Source organism: Gorilla gorilla, chromosome 21, assembly GCF_029281585.2.
Source record: "Gorilla gorilla gorilla isolate KB3781 chromosome 21, NHGRI_mGorGor1-v2.1_pri, whole genome shotgun sequence".
Lineage (NCBI taxonomy): Eukaryota > Metazoa > Chordata > Mammalia > Primates > Hominidae > Gorilla > Gorilla gorilla.
The window spans coordinates 63,169,749-63,185,589 of record NC_073245.2 but is presented as its reverse complement, the minus strand read 5'-3'; the positions used below and the strand labels follow the sequence as shown (position 1 = coordinate 63,185,589).

At 40.2% G+C, this 15,841-nt stretch overlaps 1 protein-coding gene and 1 pseudogene across 3 annotated transcripts in view; one reads left to right on the top strand and one right to left on the bottom strand.

Moving 5' to 3' along the window:
* Positions 1-15,841, top strand: part of ADNP (activity dependent neuroprotector homeobox) — a 41,905-nt gene that overhangs the window by 11,125 nt on the left and 14,939 nt on the right. The window contains exon 1 of one of the 3 annotated variants that reach the window (XM_055373214.2): positions 624-1,178. The exons of the other annotated variants lie outside the window; for them this stretch is intronic. The gene's annotated coding sequence lies outside the window, so the exon portion shown is untranslated. Of the gene's footprint in view, positions 1-623; positions 1,179-15,841 lie in introns of those variants that run through there. 3 annotated transcript variants of the gene reach the window in all.
* Positions 5,592-14,907, bottom strand: LOC109024317 (26S proteasome non-ATPase regulatory subunit 10-like; annotated as a pseudogene).

Genomic DNA, 15,841 nt, shown 5'->3' with positions numbered 1-15,841 from the left:
CCTATCCTCACCCTGCCTTTCCAATCATGTCATTTCTTGTTACTCAGAAGCTTGACATAGCAACCATTCTGACTCAGTAGAGTTGAGCAAGGAGTTCCTAGAACAACCTTGCTTTCCGGCCTCTGGAACTGCGCCAGAAGTCTTTTGCAGTAAATGCAGATTCTCCACCTAAGTTAATGGCCCCAACTCAGCAGCTGTTGCCACCCTCCCTGCTGAGAATGAACTAAACGTGAAGCCTCCTAGGATTTAGTTTGTGACACATCTGATACATCGCCTCTTTTACTGCAAATATTTATTGGATGTCATATCTGTAAGCCTTTTCTAGGCAGAGATTCATTCATTCAGTCTGCATTTATTGAGTGCCTGCTTTGTTCTAGCCATTGACATAGATGTTAGAGATACAGCAGGGAAAAAAACCAAAGTTCCAGGGTCTCCCTTTGTAACGCAGGCTGGAGTATAGTGGCACCATCATAGCTCACTGCAACTCAAGCCATTCTCCCACCTCAGCCTCCCAAGTAGCTGGGACTATAGGCATGCACCATCACACCTGGCTTTTTACATGTATATATATATATATATATATATATATATATACACACACATATATATATGTATATACACATATACGTATATATATGTATTTTTTTCAGGCTGGTCTTGAACTCTTGGGCTCAAGCAATCCTCCCACCTCAGCCTTCCAAAGTGCTGGGAGCTGTGAGCCACACCTGTGAGATGGCACCCTTGTCCTGCTGCATATTTTAAGAGTTCTGTTTAGTCCATCAATTGAGGTCAGGAAAATGAACGTGCTGAAAGATAATATGTAATGATGATAATTTGTAGACATAAATGCCAGCCGTGTCTGTTAACTATTTCAGGTGATATTGTACTAAATCTCTGAGATCACCTGTGATGAACTTTTAAAATAAATAAAACTTTTAAGTCACAGTGTGATTATAATTTTTGTATAATTGGTAGGTAATGTGATGAACCAGGCTGTTTATTTACCATTAGATTGTTGGTTTGCTATTAATGAACTACACCAGCATGAGAGAAAACAAAACTTCCTTAAAGTGCTAAAATTAAATTTTTCATCATTCTGTTACCTTTCAAAAGCTTTCCATTTCATTTTTCCCAGGACCTCTCCTCTTGTTCTTCTACTTTTGTAGCGGAAACTTAAGGTAATTTGAAATTTTAACATATGGGAATTCTCTGAAGATCTTTTCTCTACTGCCACATGCTCAAGTTTGCAAAACAAGGTAGTTGAACGTCTCACTGAAGTAACCCAGCTGTATTAAATCTATTAGTTAAGGCAGAGTGAATCAGGGCCTTCATTGCCAAAAGTAATATAATATCCTGTTTCTGGCCTCTTGGAGTGGAGCAGATTTGCCAGTAACGTGAACTCTCTACCATTTTTTTTTTTCTTTAAGTACTTAAAGGTTTTGGGGCCACCTAGGTTCCATTAATGTATTACCACTCATATTAAATGATTATAGTGTTAAAAATGGTCTGGAAATTTGTATAGACCTTCAAAATGCTGTGTTACATCCACGGTTTGTTCTAGAGGTTCTGTCCTTTTCTGGGTAATATTAACAAATGCTTAATATTCACTTTTTGGTAAAGAGATCCATCAGTGATAAATGCCCCTGATTTTGAACCCAGACCACCCTGCTGTTGAAATTATAAGCAGACTTTGTCTGCTTCCCTAATCAATACTGCTGCCTTAAATTTCCCAGTAGCCACTTTAAAAAAAAAAGAATGTGTTTATTTTTAATTGTTGTAAAGTATACATAAACTTTACCATTTTAGCCTTTTTTAATCTTGCAGAACTGAAACTCTATACCTGTTAAACAATAACTCCTCTTTTCTTCCTTTACCCAGCCCCTGGCAACCACCATTTTACTTTTCTGTTGCTATGAATTTGTTTATTCTAAGTACCTCATGAGTGGAATCATACAATATTTGGCCTTTTGTGATTGATTTTATTCATTTAGTATAATGTTTTCAAGGTTCATGTTGGAACATGTGTCGGTACTTTATTCCTTTTCATGGCTCAATCATATCCCATTATGTGGATATGACCACATTTCATTTATCATCAGTTGATTTCAGTTGTTCCTATTTTGGGGGTATTATGAATAATACTGCTGAGAATATTGATACACAAGTTTATGTGTGGTCCTGTGTTCCCGCTTCCCAATTGCTTATGTAACTTTTTGGACTTTTACTGTTCTCCCAGTTTGACTGGAGCCTGGAGGTAGCTGAGAATAGACCAGGCTCCTACCAACTCCCTCCTTTGAAAAAAAGGAAGCCTCTAGTTTCCCAAGGGACTTTCAGAAGAACATGCTTAGAGTATTCACAATGGGAAGATAATAAAGGGGAGACATAGGATACATCTGTTTTTTGAAAAGCTGGCCTGTTATTTAAGAATACCAAGGTTGTGGTTTTCATTTTACAAGATATTACCATTATGGTTTGCATAGAAAGAGATTCTTCAAATGTGACTATCTAGTGACTCTTGGCCTCCATGGTGATGGTAAGAGTGATTTAAGACAAGTGTCCTTAGAGCTGAATTCTTCTCTGGATGTGATGGAATCATCTGACTGACTTGAGATACGTACAGATTCTTAATTTCTGTGTTGCTGCTTCAGCTGGTTTGGCTGAGCCTTTTAATTTTTGAAGACCATTTCAACCTTGGGTATTGAAGTTCTGGCACTTTCAGATGTACGTAGGGAACGTGCTGCTGTTTGTTTTTAGTGAATGCCAAAGATAGAGTTTGGTCTGCATGGGTAGTGAGAGGAGTGCTGCATCTCAGGTCTGGAGGGTGGCCTCGAGACCCAGCTCGCTCATGGGCAAGCAGTTGCTTCACCTCAGCTGCTAATTTGTAAGATGAGAAGAGTTTAGATTAGGCAGCTCCTAGGTTCTTTCAGTGATTCAGAGTGCTGCTTTTTCATAACAGATTTCTGTTGATGGTGTGATTTGGAAGATGAATCTCAATCTTTTGACTTTCCTAAGGCCTGCACTGGACATTTGTGTTTTAGTTTTTGGTTTTGTTTTGTTTTTCCCCCTCATTTCAGAAACAGAATGCTTGTGTTCCTGCAGTTGAGGAGACCCTGAAGACCGGTGATTGTTACTTAGATTCCATCCAAACTATCTTTTTCCTCATCAGCTGAACAAGCTAATTCTGAAAAGGCACTGCATATTTTAAAAAATATTTTTTATGTCATATGTATGAACTGGATGCCACTGACACAAATGTATTTTTCAGGAGCATTAATTGAAAAATAATGTCCAGAATTAGAGTAGTGTTGTCTCACTCGACCATCTCCTGAATATGTCACATCCGAATAACAGTTTATCCAGGGAACTAGGGAGACTGACAAGCTGGAGCTTATCCTTTGGAGAGTGGCCTATGAGATCATGGAAGGAATGGTGAGAAGAACTGATCCTGGTTAACTGGGAGAAGAGGGGCGTGTCTTAAAGTTTTGAAAGGCTGTCATGTGACTAGGGAATTTATAGCCTAACCGAGAGCTATGGGCAGGTTACACAGCGTTGTAAAGCATAAACTTGTGAACAGAAGCTGTCCAGTGTGGAATGAGCTGCCTGATGGGATTTTGTGCCCCCTCTTACTTGAGGTGATCAGGCAACAATCTTTTAGAGCATCTTTTTTTTGTAGAAAGGATTCACACATGTTGATGGAAGGTGACAAAAAATATTACTTTGACTAAACGTTTTTGTAAAGAATGCTATATTTAGATAAATACCATCTTTCGCCTTGCATAAATTTACACTCCCAACTAAAGAAATAGTTATAAAAAAATATAAAGAATAATTGATAACAGTTAAAAACTTGAAGAAAATCAGTGTTTATTTTTGGAGGCAGTTTTGTATTTGGTTATCTTTTATTATCAAACTGGGAGAATAGTAAAAGTCCAATGAAGTTAGTAAGAATAGAAGAATACAGAAACTGGTTACATTTCCTGCCTGCTTCTTATCTTTATTAAGAGTGTTATAATATGATTATCCTAGGTAATATAATTGATGTTCATTATTCAGATTTAGCTTTAGTACATACGTGTCATCATTTGCAAAGTAGTTTTCTTTCTAATCTTCCTGGTTCTCTAACTCCCTCACCCCCCTTTTTAGCCTCAGTACTACTGTACATTTTCCAGTAAACTTAAGGAAAGGGGATACTAAACTTTATTTTCTTACCTCTGTCTTGCTGCACAGTTTTATCTGCGAATCCAGAAGAACATTCTGCCCCTGGATAGTCAGAATTACGTGTTTTGTGGATTGGGGAGGGAGGGGAGGAAAAGGAGGAGGCATCAGAGCTGCCTTTCTATGAAGAGTTTCCGGCATCTGGAAGCTCTTTTGCCCAAGCTTATAGGAGAATGGAAATCAGCTACCTCTGTTCAGGGCGGTGTATTTTAGAAAAAGATTGAGTGGGGTGATTGTTTCCAGACTGGCTGTAGGCTCTCAATCTTAAAGCTGTGTAAGATTAATTTTTTAAAATGCAAATATATAAACCTTTTTGCAACTGGTTTGATTTAAATGTAGGGCTTAATGGCACATATAAAGCAAATAAAGTATGTTCACTACTTCAGATGCAAATCCTAAAATAGGAACAATAAGGGCTTATTGGCTATAAGAAGAAATAGGGTTTTACCGTGACCACAGTTTTTGACTCGAGTGATATAGACAGGTATTAAATATGTTGCTGAGGTAAAGGCAGGAAGGAAAGAAAATGCATAAATACAAGAAATGATGTTTTTTTCTTTCAACATTTTTTAGTTTCTGAAATACAAATCAGAATACATTTTGTTACATAATCATTTTAACAAGCTTGACATTTTTTCAATATAAGCTGACTCGATATAGGTACTTTAAAACTTCTTTTTAAAAAACCATACGTTTTATCTTGGCAAATAGCTCATCAAAAAAAAAATACACGTGTACATGGGAAGTTGTTTTTCATTATTTTCGAGCACAACCCCCAACTTAAAATTTGGTCCACTGAAATACGTAAATATTCCTCCTATCACAAAAATAAAATCTCATGGTTGGGAAGAAAAACAACTGTTTGGCATAGGCCTCAGTGAGCTTGAAAAACAAGTTAGGATGTTTAACTGTATGGAGGAACATCACGGAGTCCACCTAGAACCATCTAGCAGAACGACTAGCCTGTTGCTATTGGAGCTTCTATTTCAGAGACTGATACAAGGTGCATGCTCGGAGGTTGCTGAAGATTAACAACAGCCACGGAATCACTTACTCAGAATTAGCCGAAATTCAGTATACAAGAATATGTGACAACAGTAGAACAGTCAGCAGTTACTCAGTGCCCGGAAAGCAAGCTGTGAGTTTAGAGCAAGAACCTCAGCAGGAACAATAGTCAACATGTTTATTATAAGACTTTGAAGGTGAGAAAACATTTGTAGATGATGTCCTGTGCCCAAGTATGTTAGTTTCCAGGACACTGGAGACAGCATCACAACATAGAAAGTAAGAAGAAATCCAAGCTGTTTAACCTTCTACCATTCTCTTGAATACTAAACCCAGGGCACCTTTGGCCACTTGTGGGGTTTCTTTTCTTCTTTATTCTCTATGTAAATATTGCTCCTTGGGACACCAGCAGTTTTGCTTCTTCCACTCTTATCACAGACTAAGTGTGGAGGAGTGTTACCCTCAGTGTCTTGGATGATTGTGGATGCTTTGTAGTACAGAAGGATATGAATCATCTTGAAGTTACCCTTGGCTGTGGCCTGGTGCTTTGCTGTAGCCTCATAATGATCCTTACCATCTGGATTAGCCCCACCTTCTAGTAACATGAGAGCAATCTCATGCCTGTTTTTGGAAGCTGCATGATGTAGGGGAGTAGAGCCATTTTGATTGACAGCATTCACTTGAGCACCTTTTCCCAGAAGGGCTTTTACAGTCTCATTCTGGCCAGCACAAACAGCAGTCTGAAGAGGAGACCAATCTCGCATAGTCTTTATCATTCACTGGCACTCCAAGTTGAAACAAAAATTCAACAATTTATGTATGTATGGCTGAGCATGCCCAATGCAATGCACTTCTGTCCCGGTCAGTTCTCATAGCCAGGGGTTTATTGGCCAGAATCCTCTCCTTCACCTCCTCCAGCTTCCCTCTGTAGGCCAAGTTGCAGACCATAAGTTTAGACACACACCCCTCTGTTTTGCTTTCCCAGGATTGATGTTTTCTTTCTGATTAGTTTATCTTAACAGGTACTAAATGTTTCCACAGAGACATAACAAAATCTGTTCTTTAAATAAATAAAATTATCGTCACAGGTAGCAGTTAACTGATGCTTTGATTCTGTTCATGAGAATCAAATGCTTGTCCCTCTTAGAAAATTGCCAGCATAACTTAACATTTTTTAGTTAGGTCATTGGTTTAAGGAAACTTCAAAAATCTTACTCTTAAACCCCAGTGGGGGTTATAAGAGATATATAAAAATTCTTGCATCAGCATCAATTGGAATAATTTAAATATCAAGGATCTGAAATTCTTACATAGTAACTTGGGTTGATGTTATCAAAAAATGAAATTGTTTATATTGTAGTAGCCTGATTGTCTTCCTCATTTTTATTAACTTAGAAAATACAGATACCCCTTTTTTTTTTTTTTTTTTTTTGAGACAGAGTCTCACTCTTGCCCAGGCTGGAGTGCAGTGGCGTGATCTCTGCTCACTGCAATCCCCACCTCCTAGGTTCAAACGATTCTCAGGCCTCAGCCTCCAAAATAGCTGGGATTACAGGTATGTGCCACCATGCCCAGCTAATTTTATTGTATTTTTAGTAGAGATGGGGTTTCGCCATGTTGGCCAGGCTGGTCGTGAATTCCTGGCCTCAAGTGATCACCCTCCTTGGCCTCACAAACTGCTGGGATTACAGACATGGGCCATGGCACCCATCCTGACAGCTGCCGTTTTTTTTCACTAGTAATAGCATCATTCCTAGCCCTTGATTCCACACTCTTCTCTTCTCCCAACCCCAGGTAAAAGATAATCCCAGAGAGACTGTTTTTCTTTACAACTTTAGGGTAGAAATGTTTTTTAAAAAATCACAGTGTGAACTTTATTTTCTGATCCTTTAGGTTTACTGTGGATTCCCTATCACTTCATACTTTGATCAGACTAATAATAATTGGTGAAGATTTTCAGTAAACTATCAGAATTCTGCTATAGCCATCAAACTTCATGCTTTGGTTTGATTGCCCACTAGGCCCAGATTCTACATTTCAGTAACCTGCCGCTTTTGCATAAATTTGTGTCATGGGCTTAGTTTAGATGAGTGACTATTTCGTGGGGGTACTTGGGGGCAGGGAACCTTTTTTTCTTTCAACCTGAACACCTCTAGTTTTTATCTTTTTTATATTTCACCTAAGATTCCTTTGGAAACGGGTTTCACAGCTTTTAAAAAATAAAAAGTTTGAAGCTAGGCGCAGTGGCTCACACCTGTAATCCCAGCACTTTGGGAGGCCAAGACAGGCAGATCACTTGAGGTCAGGAGTTCGAGACCAGCCTGGCCAACATGCTGAAACCCCATCTCTGCTAAAAATATTTAAAAAATTAGCCCAGCCTGGTGGCGCGTGCCTGTAATCCCAGCTACTCGAGAGGCTGAGGTGGGAGAATCGCTGGAACCTGGGAGGCAGAGGTTGCAGTGAGCTGAGATTATGCCACTGCGCTGCAGCGTGGGTAACAGAGGGAGACTCCGTCTCAAAAAAATAAGGTTTGAAAATCACTAGTTTAGGCTAAGTGCAGCTTATGTTTAGGTGTTAACCAGGAAGAAGTAAGGATCCTTGTGTAGCTCTCAGTGCAATATTAGATATGCTTTTCTTAGTGGAAATGAAAGTTTTGCATTCACTAGTGTAACTGATACATCAGTCATCACTTTGGGTTATGTTCAGGTTTTGGTTCCCGAACATTATAAAGTAGCAAAGTTTACACCTGCAGTTGAAGGAAAGTAGGACACACTATGACACACTAGATCCTCACTTGGAGTAGTTTAAAATGTAATCTGGACAAGTTGGACTTAGAGGCTAGCTTTTTCTTCTGGCTTATCTGTGCCTGTTCAGAGGTAGCTGGGTTGTCTTTTGCTTATCTAAAACAGGCTTATCTTTTTGTTTGTTTTGTCTTTCTTTCAGATGATACTAGTAAATGCTTTTCTGCTTTTTTTTTGCCCCTAAAAATACAGACTATATGGTGCCATCCTTGATGTGGTAGCTCTGCAGAACTACCATAGACAAGCTCCACTAATTCTTGGTGTGCCAGATCCTGCAGACTTTACCTTGAGCCTGCTAAACTGGGACTGTCATCTGTTGGGTGATGCCACTGCACTCCAGCCTGGGCAACAAGAGTGAAACTGTCTCAAAAAAAAAAAATAGAAAAGAAAAGAAAAGAAAAATCTGGGTTTTAGTGTATCCATCACCCAAATAATGTACAAGGACACCTTTTTCAGTTAGTTTTGCTAGGAAAATTGGATTGCCATAGTGCAGAAGAATGAAACTAGACCCCTATCTCTCACCGTATACGGAAATCAACTCAAGATAGAAAAAAGACTCAAAGTGAGACCTGAAACTAGGGAAACCTGGGGGAAACTCTCATGGACATTGGTCTAGGCAAAGAATTCATGACTAAGACCTCAAAAGCACAAGCAACAAAACCAAAAATAGATGGGATTTAAACTGAAAAAGTTTCTGCACAGATGCAAATATCATGCATATGGTTTTAATTTATCTGTAGCCTAGGGCCTAGATGAATCTTAGATTTTCATTCCAGCTGTCTGACTCTTGCTTTGTAAGCACATGAATAGGATATGGGCCTGGATTAGTAAAACGTTAATGTTTGGGCCCTCATCAGTAGATGTGGGTATAATTTGCAAAGACTAATAGGAATGAGTATGGCTAGTTCACTCAACAGTGTTAGTCTCCAGAATTGAATGTTGGCTGGGCACAGTGGCCCATACCTGTAATCCCAACACTTTGCGGGGCCGAGGTGGGAAGATCACTTGAGCTCAAGAGTTGGAGACCAGCCTGGGCAGCATAGGGAGGACCCCTATTAAATTTTTTTTAAATATTAGCTGAATGTGGTGGCGCATACCTCTAGTCTCATCTACTTGCGAGGCTGAGGCAGAAGGATTGCTTGAGCCTGGAGAATTGAGGCTGCAGTGAGCTGTGATCATACCACTGCACTCCAGCCTGGGTAACACAGAGTGAGACCCTTTCTCAAAAATAATAATAATTGAATGTTTACATGTAGTTCATCAGATGGCATGTGCTTATCAAAAAGCTAGTTACTCTCTATTTATTTAGAGGCAGGGCCTTACTCTGTCACCCAGGCTGGAGTGCAGTGGCACGATCATTGCCCACTGCAGTCTTGAACTCCTGGGCTCAAGTGATCCTCCCACCTCAGCCCCCTGTATATCTAGGACCACAGGTCCACACCCATGCTTTCTTATAGAAACATAGGTCTTGCTGTGTTGCTCAGTCTGGTCTTGAACTCGGCCCTCTAACATGCTGGGATTATGGGTGTGAGACATTGCACCCACACCTAGTTACTTTCAGTCGTAAATAAAATACTTGCAAATGTTAATTCTGTTATTAATAGGTCATTGAGCTTTCTCTGAATTCTTCTAGAATTTAGGGTGTTTAACTCTTTTCATATAGTGTTTTTTTGTTTTTTTACTTCAATGAAATCAGAGTCAAAGCATTTTTTAGAGTAACTTTCATCTTACAAACTCCTGTTCTTTCTACTAGACTCAGTTCACAAGTGTAATTATTTTGCATAAATACCCTATCTTCCCTCTTATTTATTCACTTTCTCTTCTGTGTCCGCCTGCCCAGTGGGTCTGTCAAGACTTTTGGTTGTGAGTGACATGAACTTAGCTTAGGCAGAAACGATAATGTGTGTGTTTATATATTGGAAAAGGCTGGCATAGGGAAGTGCTGTTCTTCGGGCACAGCTGGATTGAGGACCTTAAACAATATCAATAGGAATTGTTCCCTTTGCTTCCTTCATGTGATGGCAGGTCTCAACTCTGCTTTTCAGCGTCACTGTCATCCCTGTTTGGGGGACATGTCCAACTCTACTGGTCATTATCTTACATAGATGAAATATTCTTAACTAGTCAAACTGAGTCATGTATACTCTGCTCTGCTGGAAAAGTGACTTTCTGTCTTCCATCAATCGTGGCAGAGGCATTTCCAAGAGGAGGCTGGGCAGGCAAAAACAAGTGTCTAAACCCTACTGATTGAGGGCTGGCTATGTGTATTCTAGGCTGGAAGAAATGGACTGTTGAAGGGGAAGAAGAACCATGTCTTACTCATCTCTCTATTCCTAGCACAGTTGAGTGGCTAAGTGCAAGTGCTCTGAAAATGATTGTCTAACAGATGAACAATATGTAGGTTTGTTAAATTGGATATTTTTCTTTTTTTATGTCATGAGCTGAAAGGTTTGGCTGAAGGGAGCTAGTTCTCCTTGGTGTTGGAATAATGATGCTCATCTGATTTTTTTTTTTTTTTTTTTTTTTGAGACAGAGTTTTACTCTTGTCGCCCACAGGCTGGAGTGCAATGGTGCAATTTCGGCTCACCGCAACCTCCGCCTCTGGAGTTCAAGCGATTCTCCTGCCTCAGCCTTCCTAGTAGCTAGGATTACAGACATGTGCCACCATGCCCAGCTAATTTTGTATTTTTAGCAGAGACGGGGTTTCTCCTTGTTGGTCAGGCTACTCTCCTGACCTCAGGTGTTCCACCCGCCTCGGCCTCCCAAAGTGCTGGGATTATAGGCGTGAGCCACCATGCCTGGCAAATTTTTTTTTTTTTAATGGCCATCCTAATGAGGCAAAAGAGAAGGGATTAGCTATCCTTCTGCATGTCAAAACCCATCTCTGGGACAATTTTTGGCATTAGTGTTAAGGTTTCTTTCTCCCTAAGAGTAATAATTAACTATATTTTAGTTTTTAGCTCTCTTTGCATTCGAAAGTGAGGAAAGGGCCCTGAATTTCAGGCAGAGACAATTTCTTATCTATTCTGTTCCCACCCCTCAGTTACTTAAGTATGGATCCCTTGTCCACATTTATAAAGGAGAATCAAATAGATAACTTTTTTTTTCTTTTTTTGCAGACAGAGTCTCACTCTGTCGCCCAGGCTGGAGTGCAGTGGCTCGATCTCGGCTCACTGCGAGCTCTGCCTCCTGGGTTCACGCCATTCTCCTGCCTCAGCCTCCTGAGTAGCTGGGACTACAGGTGCCCACCACCATGCCCAGCTAATTTTTTGTATTTTTAGTAGAGACGGGGTTTCACCATGTTAGCCAGGATGGTCTCGATCTCCTGACCTCGTGATTCGCCCGCCTTGGCCTCCCAAAGTGCTGGGATTACAGGCGTGAGCCACCACGCCCAGCCTAGATAACATTAATGAACCCTGGAGCCAGCTATTGATTTGAACTTATGTTTCTTAACAGCAAGCAGTAGCTGCAAAGAAACATAGGGTCCTTCTCTTCTTTTTCTTATCACCTATAATGACTGACTGATAGAGTTTGGTTGAAACTTTTTTCCAAAGAATTGTTTGGCTTGTTATAGTTCAAAACACTCACAAGAAAGGGTAACAGTGGCCCCTTCTGGGATGGGGAGCTGCGTGGCTGGAGGGATAAGAGTGAGAAGGAAGCCTTCTTTGCTTATATTTCTGAATTGTGTGCTTGTTTTATCTACTGAGAAAAGTATTTAAAGCAAAAAAAAAAAAAACAGAAAAATCTTTGCAAATGCTTTTGAAGGTGCCAATGCATATGACTGTTACTTCAGCTGCAAATGGAGAAAATCTTAGAGAAATGATCTCCATGAACAAATGCATGGAGGGCACACTTTGTTCTGGAGAAAGGGAGATTATGGAATTTCCAAGGTTATTAGCAATGTCAGAAATATGCATATGAAGAGCATTATAATCTTTACACTGAAAGTTGTAGAATGTTCTGAGTTAACGTGAACATACATTCCTGGCCAGGCATGGTGGTGCACACCTGTAATCCCAGCACTTTGGGAGGCCAGATCGCTTGAGCTCAGGAGTTCAGGACCAGCTTGGGCAACATGGCAACACCCCATCTCTACAAAAAAAAAACACACACACACACACACACACACACAAAATATAGCCAGGCGTCTAGGTAGTGTGCACCTGTAGTCCCAGCTGTCTGGTGGGGCTGAGGTGGGAGGATCACTTGTGCCCAGGAAGTCAAGGCTGCAGTGAGCTATGATTACACCACTACACTCCAGCCTGGTTGAAAAGTGGAACCCTGGCCAGGCGCAGTGGCTCATGCCTGTAATCCCAGCACTTTGGGAGGCTGAGGCAGGTGGATCACCTGAGGTCAGGAGTTTGAGACCAGCCTGGCCAACATGGTGAAGCCCTGTCTCTATTAAAAATACAAAAATTAGCATGATGTGGTGGTACGCGCCTGTAGTCCCAGCTACTCAGGAGGTTGAGGAAGGAGAATTGCTTGAGCCTGGGAGGCAGAGGTTGCAGTGAGCCAAGATTGTGCCATTGCACTCCAGCCTGGGCAACAAGAGCAAAACTCCGTCTCAAAAAAAAAAAAAATGCCGGGCGCGGTGGCTGTAATCCCAGCACTTTGGGAGGCTGAGATGGGCGGATCACGAGGTCAGGAGATCAAGACCATCCTGGCTAAACGGTGAAACCCCATCTCTACTAAAAATACAAAAAATTAGCTGGGCATGGTGGTGGCGCCTGTAGTCCCAGCTACTCGGGAGGCTGAGGCAGGAGTATGGTGTGAACCTGGGAGGCGGAGCTTGCAGTGAGCCAAGATCGTGACACTGCACTCCAGCCTGGGTGACAGAGTGAGACTGTCTCAAAAAAAAAAAAAAAAAAGTGGAACCGTGTCTCAAAAAAAAAATACAGATTTCTCCTAGTTGCCAAGCCTACAGCAAAATAACATTTTTTGGTACAGCATTTCCCAGTAAGCAGTGTCACTGCTTTATTTATAAGCCTTTTAAATTCAAAATAGATAAGTAAACCCAACACCAACTCTGTGGCTGAAATACCGCTTTTTATAAATTACAAGTTTCTTACAACTAAGTTCCCTTATGGGCATACTCACTTTTTCAGAAAAAAATACCTACCAGGCAGTGAGATGCTTCATCTTAATGTCTTAAACCAACTTTTTAAGCTGTGGGTAGGCACTTAGAAGAATGGGTTTTTCTTTCCCCCAAGCTGCCGCTTGATTCTTTTTTATGTTTTCTATAGACTAATGACCCCAGTGGTGGCTGCATTTCCAAATCTTGATGTCTTTGTTTTTCTGAGATTGTTGAGCCACTCATCCAGGAGGCAGGGAAACCATTAATGGCTGGCTTCTGGACACATCTGTTATGAAGTGTGAAGCAGAGTTAACTCAGGAAGTTCCCAAAGAACTAAATTTTGGCCCATAGAGAGTTTATGAAATGAACAGAGAAACAAGATGTCTCTTCCCAGTCTTAGGTATCTGTGGGTATCCATTTTTATACCTGGTTCTTCAGAATTAGCCTGTGACACTTTTCTGTATTTCTGAAATATTTTTCTAGCATGTGCTTCTCTCTAAAAGACCTGGTTTGTAGTAACTGTATGTGTTTTTTGTTTGTCTGTTTTTGAGATGGAATCTCGCTCTGTCGCCATGCTAGAGTGCAGTGGTGCGATCTTGGCTCACTGCAACCTCTGCCTCCCGGGTTCAAGCGATTCTCCTGCCTCAGCCTCCCGAGTAGCTGGGATTACAGGCACGTGCCACTACGTCCAGCTAATTTTTTGTATTTTTAGTAGAGTCGGGGTTTCACCATGTTGGCCAGGTTGGTCTCGATCTCTTGACCTCGTGATCTGCCCTCCTCGGCCTCCTAAAGAGTTGGGATTACAGGCGTGAGGCACCATGCCCAGTGTGTAGTAACTGTTTTAAATTAAGCAAGTGATAAAGAATTTGCTGGTTTTAAGCCACCACAAAAGATGGTTTAAAACAATTTAGCAATAAAATTTGGACAAAAAATAATTGATTTGGTCTTAATTTATATCAGAAGTGACTTCTAAGTCTGTAGTTGGCTTCACAATATGCAGATTATTAGCATAGCAGAGAGAGCAGGGGACACCATAGTCATTGCTTCATAGTGAGCAGCAATTCTGTCTTGAGTACGATAAGGCCTAGAAGGTTTTTTTGAAATACTTTGCATTTTTGGCCCCAATTAGACTTTAGTACTTCATATAGAATATTTTGAGACTTCTAAGTTAGAGTAACATACCCAGTTTCAAAATTTCTAGGGGTTACTCTTTGATTTTGGTAGATTTCACTCTTTCTCCTTTTATTTTCCATTTTTTTATAGTTAACGTTGATTTTGGATTAGAATAATAAATGAGGCAGCATTTTATTACATTTGGATTAGTTGACTTGCCATTTACAGATGATATTGGTATTATAGAGTAACAGCCTTTGTTAATTAGAAAACTGGATTTGCATATATTAAATTTTAATTCCTGGTGCTTTGTCTTTTGTTTTTGCTGTTTTGGGTTTTAGAACTACTTTATATCCTGAGAAATTGTGTTAGATTTGGATTATTAAATTGATAAATTTTTACCATATTATGGGAAGCATTTCTGATCTCATTAGAAACCATACATATTCTCAGCTGCCCAGGTTTTACTGATTTTATTTTCTCATTAAAGACAAACTTTTGTTTTAAGGAACTTCGGAAAGTTGATATGAATTTCTAATTTAATGTGTTAGGTCATTAAAATAATTTTTGAGTTCCCTTAGACACATACAGGCTTTTCATTTTTTTCAAAAGTATCCTCCTTAAAGTCTGTAACAGTTAACATTTTTGAGTACCTTTGCCCAGGTATGTTGCAGGCAGGGGTGGAGTGGGGGCATGCATTGGTCGAGTCACATATCATTACTGTATTTAGTTTGGGGAGTATACAGAAACTTAAGGTTTTTGGTTTTTGGTTTTTTTTTGTTTTGTTTTGTTTTTAAAGAATACTGTAGCAGTAGGCAGGACAGTTCCAATTCAACAAAAACCTCTACCCTGGCACTCAAAACTGTACTGATGATGAACTGGTAAGCATTTTTCTGTTTTCAGATGTTCAACATCAAAATGAGAAAAGCACTAACACTTGATTTAAAAATAATTGATTGCTAGTATTTCTCTAATTTTCATCTTGAAGTTCATTACTGAACTGTTTTTTTTTTTAAGTCTTATCAGAATTATGCCAGATTAGACTCATAGTCAAAATGTCCTGTTAAAAACTGGGAAAATCAGAGAGTACTTATTTTGCCTGCCTGCTTTAAGTATTCACAATATAGTAGATATGTGCTCGGCTCAGTGGCTCACGCCTATAATCCCAGCACTTTGGGATGCCAAGGCAGGAGGATGGCTTGAGTCCAGGAGTTTGTGACCAGCCTTGGCAACATTGTGAAACCTAGTCTCTACAAAAAAATTTTAAAAATCAGTTAGGCATAGTGGCGCACTCCTGGAGTCCCTTCCTCTTGGGAAGCTGGGGTGAGAGGATCACTTAAGCCCAGAAGGTTGAGGCTATGGTGAGTCGTGAGTGCACTGCAGTCAATGAACCATGAGTGCACTGCACTTCAGCCTGCGCGACAGAGCAAGACTGTCTTAAGAAAAGGAAGGAAGGATGGATGGATGGATATATCAAGCCATATGCACATGAAAGCAGGTGTGTGTCTGTGTGTGTACACACTAGATGAGGATATCTATGCACCTTTTTTGTCAGATGGGTAGGTTTTATGATCCTATCATCAGTGGAATTAGTAAATATTACAAGTTGTACGTGTTTTGACTTTGACTTAAA